General features: G+C 52.3%; 1 protein-coding gene across 1 annotated transcript in view; it reads right to left on the minus strand.

The window, feature by feature from the left end:
• The window catches only part of LOC138515433 (uncharacterized), a 239,363-nt gene extending 238,041 nt beyond the window's left edge, over positions 1 to 1,322 (minus strand). The window contains 1 exon segment of the mRNA XM_069630276.1: positions 1,164 to 1,322. The gene's annotated coding sequence lies outside the window, so the exon portion shown is untranslated.
• Between the last annotated feature and the right edge of the window lie 7,782 nt (positions 1,323 to 9,104).

The following is a 9,104-nucleotide window of genomic DNA, read 5'->3' on the forward strand; positions in this document are numbered from 1 at the left end:
CAATGGGGATCCTGCAGGGCTTAGGAAGCTTTAACCCTGTGAAGCAGGCAAGAGTGGAGGCGCCAAATCGAAGCTTCCGCATCAAATAAGAGGACCCTATTTCCGAATATACTCGGCGCCAGTGTTACCATGTCTGCTTATTATAAGCGACTTTGGGCTTTTTTTTTTCCCCAAAGTCGATTATAATTTTGTCAGGTCGCTTGCTGCGGTTTTTTGACGCTCCAATTGTGTTCTTGCCTGTAAAAACACACATGAAAGGAGAACTAACGTTTGTCCTGTCACAGCTTTCTATTGTCATGCAATGACACAGGCTGGCAGGGACTCTCTGCCTGCAGCCTTTTCATGACCTGCTGCAATGGCCCATATGCTTTGTCACTGATGTCTCAACGCCCCCACTCAAGGGTCATTGGAAACCTTTTAGGCTCTGGCTCCCATGGTGGGGCTCTTCCATTGGCCTTGTAGCACGGCCGCTGTTATGGGAAGGAGGGGATAGCCTGGAAGTGCAGGGGGCACGACTTTACATGTTTCTTTCTCTAGGGCAAGTATAGAGCGGACTCACCTTAGCAGGGCCACCATAAATGTGCACCCCCTTTGCCCCCATTCCCGAGTTGCATGGCCCTCGGGGGTGCTCATGGCCCACAGAGGACTGGCTGACATTCTTTGCTATGCCCCCCTGGTGGTGTGCACTAACCTAAATCGCGTGAGTGCCAAAAGATGTGCTTTTAGAAGCCCCATTCAGATGAGAAATTAAAGTACACACATTTTACTGAAGATAAAGTGGAATTTTAGTAAATGCGTTTTATTCTAGCATATCTTGTGTTATCTTTGTGTGCGTTTGTGTTACTGTATTTTTTCTTTTGAGGCCTGTCCACAGTGTTGTTCTTAAGCTTAATTTGGTAGGGAGTCGGCTTGTTTTGGTCTTGTTTTAGAGGGACATTCAGCTTATTTTTTCCTTTTGACCCAGCAATACTGCTCGGGCACGCCCTGATTGGTGCACACTGTCACGTGCTTGAACTCATTCCTCCCTGGCTTTCTTGGGAAACGTAGTTCACTGGTGGAAGGTGTAGGGGGGGAGGGGGTACTGCAGCTGGAGGCCTCTCGCAGGCACTGTAGGCGCTGAGGTGCGGGGGGTTCCGGGAGGGGACTGTGCAGGTGGCTCTTACCGGCTGGGATAGGAGACGGCAGCTCTTCCTCGTCCTTCCCCTCGTCTCGATCGCTGCTTCCGGGTACAAACCAAGCCCTGCTTCAACAATACGTGATTGCGTGACCTCTGACGTCACCCATTGATGAGTCTCTAGATCCTATCGGAGACGGGTACCATAGCAAAGCCCCGCCCCGCCGCAGCCTACGGCCGCGCTCTGCTCTGTCTGTCACTGGAGCCAATGGCAGCGTTGCACCAATGGGCGGCACGCTCGTGATTTGTCCCTCCCTCGCGGGCCGCCGCTTCCGTTGCGCTGCCGCTGCTCTGCTCGGCCCCGGAAGGAGAAGGCAGGGGGCGCTCGGGAAGTGAACCCTCCCTATGCCGTGCCCCGCGCATGCGCTCTGCCTGTTGCTGCCATATAGCTCCAGGGAAGCGGCCAGTGCACTTCTGGGCGCTGTTATCCCCCAGACTGCACGCCTGCCACGTGTGTCTTTACATCCCGCGGTGGGAGGCCAGGAGGGGGGCTGCAGTACTCCTTCTGCTGAACATATGCCGCCCTATGGGGGTTTATATATTTAGCAGCTTCATTTATTATAATTGAGTTACTTGAAGAAAGCATATTCTGCTTGCATTGCAAGCTGTTGCACATTTCTACCAACTACACCCAGGAACATACACTGTTAAGCCCCAAAATGATTGACAGCTCTCAAATCGCTCTTCTCCACTTGAATGAAGCCTGTGATCCTGGGCAAGTCAGTTATCCTTCCACCCTCTGTGCCTAATGTTTATTCTTAAAAACACGCACCTAGCTCAAGAGCAGCAGAGCCCTAAAATTAGTATTTAATTGCATATTGATATTTTATCGTTATTTTCTCTCATTCCCTCGTGTGTCCTGTCATGTCCCTTTTGTCTTTGATTTTCCCTTGTATTCGTCTCCCCTTTACATAATACCAATACGATTAGTGACTTAGATTTAAATAACGCTTATTGACTCTCTGTTTTACTCGGTTTTGACAATTTCTTTGAATATTTGATGTACTTTTCTCAATTCACTGATTTGTTGTACATCATTATGTTCTTATTTAAAATTAATAAAAATTATTAAACAAAAAAAAAGAGCAGCGGAGCCCTGTACAGAGAGTGTGTAGCCCACATTTTGGCTCCCATCTTTTAACAGTAGCACACTGTTGAGGGTTCCAACACTTCCACACGCACCCTCACTGTTCGGGCTTCCCGGTCGCTCTGCGCGGCCGGGATACGCCCTGTTTATTTATGTTGCACGCGGCGGCGTTCAACGTCACGCCGCCGCGTGCGTGCCCGTCATCGGGCAGCGCCACACTCCTCCTTTTTCCAGGAGAACAACACGCGCTACAACTATTTACTGCACATCAAACACACATTATAACAATAACACTTTAACATTCCCCATTCTGAGAAACACCCCTTTATTACCAGCCACCCGGGTCCCCTTACTTCAACAGTGATTGCCACTACAGTAATCAGCCAAATGTCCAAGTACGTAATCGGTGAGGCGAGCAGGTTTCCCTCGCCCAGCCCTCTGGGGGTACCTCCTGCTCACCTCTGGCACGGGTGATCTGTCCACAGGTGTTGGTCTGGCTGGGGACTCAGGCAGGCACGGTGTTTCATCAGTGTCCTCTGGGATATCCCTGGGGTCGGGCTCAGGAGGCGGGTCGGTTCTTGGATCCCGTAGCTTCTTAAAGAAGCTGACATTGCGCGTGACCGCAGACCGGCCATCTGATGCAGTTACCATGGACCCTCTGACCGCGACAACGTCCAACGGCTCTGGCTCATAGGGCAGAGAGAGCTTTCCATGTGGGTGTCTGTTACGAATGAGGACCTCATCACCCGGCTCCAGCTGCTGCGGGCGAAGCCCTCCGAACATTCTCCTGCTCGATCTGTGTTCTTCGGTCTGCCGCGACCTGCTGATCATTGATCACGCCCGGTTCCTTCTCCCCCACTTCCGGTAGCAACTCACGTGGGAAACGCCTAAACAATGCCTCCGCCGGGACCACTCCAATGGGGCGTGGTACGATAGACCCTCAGAAATTGGTACAGTGGTTGTCCCTGCCCCTGGGCAATTCTAAAGGTCTTGTTTAGAGTCCTCATGAGCCGTTCAGCTTCACCATTGGCCCTTGACCACAGAGGAGTGATCTTCCTGTGCACCCCCCCATAGCTCTCCATCAATTCCGAAAAGCGTTCGCTCTGGAATGGTGCCCCATTGTCCGAGCACAACGTCTGTGGGAATCCATGGGCCGCAAATACCTTCTCCACAGCGACCACAACGTGCTCGAACGCTACCGAGTCCACAAATTCCACCTCTGGATATCTTGAATACTCGTCAACTAGTACCAGGAAGTGGGTGCCCATCGTGGTGGAACCGAAATCCGCGTGGATGACCTCCCATAGTCGCGTCCCGCGAGGCATCGCCTCTATCTCCGGCTCACGCTGCAGTGGAGAAGCCGCCTGACAACACACACAGGCCGCCACAAAGTCATCCACCTTATGCTCCAGCTCCGGAAACCACACCTTCAGCCTTAGGCGGGCCTTGGTCTTGGCGGCACCCTGGTGACCACGATGTGCCAGCGCAATCACGTCGCCCACCTTCGACTGGGGCACCACAATCCGATCACCCCTGAGCAGGAGCCTGGACGTTGAAAACGATAGTTCCTCCCGGACTTTCCATAGCTGCTCAAGTCTGGTCCTGGCCTCCTGAGTGCGCCCTGCCAGGGCCTCCAGCACCGACTTCCAGGAGCCTTGCTGCATGGACTGCTTCAGAATGTTAAAGCACTCATCCTCAGCTGCAGCCATCTCAAACTCCTGAAGAGGCATGGCATTCGGCGTGGCCGCCTCCACTACCACCCGGACATGTTCTTCTGCCTCCTCTGCACAAGTGTCAGGGTCTCCACCACTGGGCGCCCCAGGGTGTCTGGAGAGGTAATCGGCCGCATTATTTGCCCCAGGCTGATATACAAGAGTGACCCCATACTCCAGAAGGGCGAGCATCCATCTCTCAATCCGCGCGGGTGGCTTGGATGACGACCCCGGCAGGATAGGAAGCAACGGTTTGTGGTCCGTCACCAGGCGTCCGAGAACATAGAGTCGGAAGTGCTGGCATCCCCAGAGAACTGCCAATGCCTCCCGCTCAATTTGCGAGTATCGTTGTTCCGCCTTGCTCGCGTACACCACCGGGCGGATACCCCCATCAGGGTCTACCTGGGTCAGCACGGCACCCAGTCCAAACGGGCTGGCGTCGACAATGATCTCCGATGGTAACATGGGATCAAAGAATGACATGGTGTCCTCAGCTGCCAGGGCGCCCTTGATGTCGTCAAACGCCGCCTGCTCCAGTGGGCCCCAGTTCCAGATTGTGTCCTTCCTCGTTAGTGCCATGAGTGGTACCGACCTGGAGGCAAGATTTTTAATAAACCGTCCACAGTATATAACCATGCCCAGGAAGCTCCGTACCTCAGACACAGACTCAGGAGGCTGCGCCTTCTTTATGTCCTGCACCTTCTTGGGATCCGGAGACACCCCCCCTCCTTGAACACAAAGCCAAAGAATTCTATTGATGGTCGCAGGAATTCAAACTTTTCTTTGTGTAGAGTGAGGCCCAAGGACTGCAGTCTCTCCAATGTCTTTGCCAAACGCTGCAGATGATCGACTTCCGTTCTCGCGAACACCAGAATATCGTTGCTGTTCAAAACGCCCTCCAGATCAGCTAGAGGAGACACCAAAACTAAGTCTCTTGTAACGGTAGAGCCCTCGATGTGTGGTGAAGGTGGTACTATATCTCGACTCTGGGTGTAGTACAACCTGGTGATACCCCGCTCTGAGGTCCAGTTTCAAAAAGAAGCGAGCACCTTGTACCTCTGCAATGATGTCATCTATCGTCGGAGTGAGGTGCCTTTCTCTCCTGATGGCCTTGTTTGGGAGCCTCATGTCAACACAAATCCTGACAGCGTCGGGTTGTTTGGGTTTTCGTGCCACCACTATAGGGGACACCCAGGCGGTGGGGCCCTCCACCTTCTCTATTATGTCCAGATTTACCAGGCTGTCCAGCTCCTTATCGACATGTTCTCGAAGGTGAAACGGCACCCTCCGATGCTTCAGGGTAATGGGCTGTACCGACTCATCAATATGTAGTCTCACTGGTTCCCCAACCATCTGTCCAATCCCCTTAAACAGTGCCGCATATTTCTCCAACAAGTCATTTATGTCCTCCAAATAGACAGAATATGCGAACGTGACGATGCCAAGGGCCTCCGCTGCAGCACAGCTCAGCAAAGTGTTGGTGCTCACAGGTGTCACATAGAACCGTGCTTTGATTTGAGAGCTATCATGTTCCACCTTGGCCACAAATGCACCATCCAGGGGGATAGGGTCAAGACCACCAAAAGCAAAGATGCGGGCCCTTGGTGCGGCCAACTTGGGGGGTTGGTTCATGGAATCATAATGTCCCCGTGCCATTACATTGACAGTTGCCCCAGTGTCCACGAGGACCGGAACGGGAGACTGATTTACCTCGATTATGCACCTGGGCTGTCTCCTGTTCTTACTCTTCAGGACCCCCACACTTGAGACAAAGAAAACGTTCTCTTCCTCGTCCTTCTCCACTTCCTCCACCTGGGCATCCTCCTCGCTCTGATCCACTTGAGCGACGTTGGGCGGTCGACCCTGGTGGACGAAACTTGGCTGCCCTGGGCCTCTCAGTACCAGCACAGGCGTGGCCGCCTTGCATACCCTTGAGAAATGGTCCGGCAACCCACACCGTCCACACGTCTTTTCGGCCGCCGGGCACTCTGCTGGGTGGGGTAGGTCATATCCACACTTTATGCATATTTCACCTGCCCTTCCGGCCCTCTCTCGGGGAACACCTCCAGGTCTTCTGACACCCCTGCCGCCGCGCCACATCGCACATACCTCCTCAGTCTTGATGGAGCGCGACCCTGCCTCCATTTTGGTTGCTCTCGCCTCTGACACCTCATGGCACCTCCCCAATTCAAGGATGCGCTGAAGCGTGATGCCTGGTTCTCGTAGCACCTGGCGCCTGAGCTTGCCCGATAAGCATGCCTGGATAAGCATCATCCTAATCATGTCCTCTGCATCTCCCCAGGCGCAGGCTAAGGAGAGACGCATGAGGCGTCCATAGAAGGAGTCCAGGGTTTCATCGTCCTTCTGTTTGGCCGATAGCATCACAAAACGCTCATAGTCTGCGTTGGCAAGAGGCAGAAAGTAAGCTTGCAGGGTGGCCTTCGCCTGACCATACGATCCATCCCCAGGCGGCAATGATTCAAAAATCTCCTGAACAGACGGTCCCGCCGAATACAGCATGGTTGCCAGCCTGGTGTCATCATCCACCACCTGGGCCGCTCGAAAGTACATGTCCAAACGGTCCACCCACCTCCTCCATCTGGGCCCTAAGCTAGAAGGTGGGCCCGAAACATCAAACTCAGGGATGGGCTGCAAAGCTGCCTGGGTACGCACCTGAGCCATGACAGGAAGGATCCGTGGAGCAGCAGGCCCTGCCACTGGCTGCACGAGAGGTGGAGGACCTTGAGGAGCCACCTGAACAATCGGAGGTTGCTGCACAGGCTGCACTTGAGGTAGCGCACGTGGCGGGGGCGGAGGGGGCCGCTGTACTGCTGCTGCACACCTTGGTCCTCAATGTCACTCATGAGTCTGAGTGCACAGGCACCCCAACATGGAACACAGGCACCGCAACTCAAACTCCGCAGTCACTGCAACACCTTGTGATGATGAAGAGGGTGAAGATCAGTGTGGCCACCAACCTGTTGATGAAGATGCACCACCGTGATGATGAAGGGGATGAAAACAGAGTGTGTCCACCAGCCTGATGATGAAAAAGATGAGGATGAACTATTTAGCTTTCAATTGTTCCCAAAAATTAGAAGAAGAAGATGCGTGGGTTATGTAGATCCTAGGCCCTAAGCCTTCTTTCTTGCTTTCACTCAACGTAGGAAACCCAAGGAAAAGCCAAAATTGAAATTAGGCATATAGTCCTGCAGGTATGCCTTCCTGCTATCAGGAGTTCCAAAAATTAAGCCTGGGGCCGCTTCCGAGCCGAAACCGGAGCCTCGTGAAGTCCCACAGCTTGTTAACCAAAATGGCCGCCAGCCGCGTGGGTAACGCACTACCCGCTGCAAAGAAACGAAGTGTTGCATCCACCTCGTTTCGGTGAAAAAATTAATCAATAGTCACCGCCGGGCCCGGGCATCGTTTCCCCCACTCGTCGCCACTGTTGAGGGTTCCTCCATGCCCCCATGCGGTCCCGTAGCCCCACCTTGTAAGGACGACACTTCCACACGCGTCCTCACTGTTCGGGCATCCCGGTCGCTCTGCGCGGCCGGGAAACACCCCGTTTATTAATGTTGCACGTGGCGGCGTGCAACGTCACGCCGCAGCGTGCGTGCCCGTCATCGGGCAGCGCCACACACACTACTGTGAGGTCTGTGTGTTCGTATGTGCATCAATTAGAATAAGTCTGTGGTCAGGTTGTGGGGAGCAGCCTTGCAAGATCACAGCAGCCAGCCCGCCCAGATACGCAAACGGAGGAGTATGCGATGGGATCCACCGGTAGACAAGCATGTGACTCCCTGGTGCTCCTTCTGCAGCCGGCCTGTGACCTGTCGTCTTATCATAAGATGTGACTTGGGCATCATCAGCAGAAAGCTGCAAGCAGCAATGAACCAACTGTTGTGATTCCCACAAGGTCATTTGCTACCTGACTGCAAGGCTCCTTTCCCCCATTGTGTGTAACCTGATTATTAAACCTCTAAATCACACTCAGTGCCTGTCATCATTACACCACAACACAGGTGTTGGTGAAAGAGCCATGTTCAGAAAAATTTGCGAAATTGCAGAATTGTGGGTGCATTCCAAGCCGACACTGGACCGACACTGAGATGGAGTTCCAGAGGGTGGATGCATGACAACAGAAGCATTGTTTGTGGGCCCTCTCATCGTGAACAATTTGTGATGCCAGCCGGTTGGTCAGTGTGCTGGTCGTTTTGCTGCACAAGCAGCATGTACCACAAAATATGTGGAGCTTAGCTGCCAGAAAGGCTGTTGTGCTACTCATGATTGCTTTGTAGATGATACATGCAGTTTTGAACAGTGTCCTGGCTTGGAGTGGATGCCTATGGAGTTCACATAGGATACGTAATTCGGGTAAATTTCCGTACTCCTGTAATAAAACGTGCTGCTGCATGGTGGGCTTCTTTTAGGGAACCCAAGTGAGCAGCTGAAAGCTCTGTCAGGAGAGTATGTCCCCCATCGATGTGTGAGACCACAAAGGCCTGCTGTACGGTCTGCAAGTTCTGCGGCAGGGTGAAGTTTGTTTTTTCAAAGAGTTGAGATTCTGAGCCAGGCTATTTGGGCCTTCTTGGCTGTGTTTCTGTAAGAGCAAAAAAGGTGCAAGGAGCACAGAGAATTGAAAACCCCTCACTACTGTGGCCCAGAGGATAGTAGAGATTGATCGATTATCTTCACATACAATTTAGCAACACCGTATATATATCACCTGGATACACATTGCAGGAAAACTAGAAGGCAGTTAACAACCCAAGTATGGGAAAATATATATGTCACTGTAATGTTAAATATTAAAAACAGTACATGTTCATACAACAATGCATCACAAAAAACACAAGAGACATCTGTCTATACAATAGGACATACAATAGGGAGAGTGGACATGTTATCAATCCTACTTTCACATGAGAACAATTCGACTATCACGGCTATAATTAGATGCTGTTAGAGAAAAAAAGGAGTGTCGACATGTTTCGGCCAAAGGTTGGATTGGACGCGTTCTCAGGTGTCCATTCGGAAATAGATAGAGTGGCCATCTTCAGGACAAAGAATTTCTTTATAGTGAAGCTGATGTATGTTTTAGAAGAGACATCATGGATTTAATTCCACT

This window comes from Ambystoma mexicanum, chromosome 6q (genome assembly GCF_040938575.1).
Source record: "Ambystoma mexicanum isolate Mex_15411 chromosome 6q, UKY_AmexF1_1, whole genome shotgun sequence".
In the NCBI taxonomy this organism is placed as follows: domain Eukaryota; kingdom Metazoa; phylum Chordata; class Amphibia; order Caudata; family Ambystomatidae; genus Ambystoma; species Ambystoma mexicanum.